The sequence below is a fragment of the Sesamum indicum genome, unplaced genomic scaffold (genome assembly GCF_026168435.1).
Source record: "Sesamum indicum cultivar Baizhima isolate 11 unplaced genomic scaffold, ASM2616843v1 HiC_scaffold_90, whole genome shotgun sequence".
Classification (NCBI taxonomy): Eukaryota; Viridiplantae; Streptophyta; class Magnoliopsida; order Lamiales; family Pedaliaceae; genus Sesamum; species Sesamum indicum.
This window is the reverse complement of record NW_028292455.1, coordinates 13,410-14,192: the sequence shown is the minus strand read 5'-3', so window position 1 is coordinate 14,192 and position 783 is coordinate 13,410.

Here is a 783-nt window from a genome sequence, read left to right as displayed (position 1 = left end):
GGTATTACCAAACCTAGCCTAGCCTTTGTCAATCACACTAAAGCAGAGCACCCAATTATGGAAGAGCCTCCTTAAGGGTGGGTTAGCTTAGTCAATCCGGCCCGAGACGCGTTCGTTGACAAAACCGCCGTAGGAATTCCGACTTTTCAATAGAGCGGAGGCGAACTGAGATCAACGAGAAAGAGGCCCTACTCACTACAAACGAATACACCACAAGATCGAACTGCACTCATGCCTCCACCGCATCAAGTTTACCGCCCTCCCGGAGTAGTGATTCTATCAATCATGTACGTAGGGAGGACCCTCCATTCTGATTGGTATATCATGAAAAAAGAAAGCCATTTGCACCAGGCGCACTGCGCTTTCCCTTGCCCAGATGTTTGCCTTTCTAAGTCAAGTAATGGTGACCCGCCGAAGCCTGGAGCTTCGTAACATGTTGACGAAGACCTCCGAACTGAGGGTTCGGTCAGTAGAAGGGACGACTTTGTCTCCCCGGAAGAAGAATAGCCCCGCTCTCTAGCCGACTGATCCCCTTGATCATATAACTGGGAGGGAACGTGTCACATTAGAGGTGAACGATCAGAGGTGTCCTCTAATCACCACGATGAGACTGGTCCCTCTTTTAGTAGACTCAGCTATGAATATGAATGAAGAAATGAATGCCGGGCTCTTTCTTTCACTGCTAACCCCAAGAAGTTTCTTAATGCTGATACTTTCTCTTTCGTCGAGCCCCGAGCTTGTGGTCCTCCTTTGAGTGTGGATTCAATTGGATGAATCTGTCAA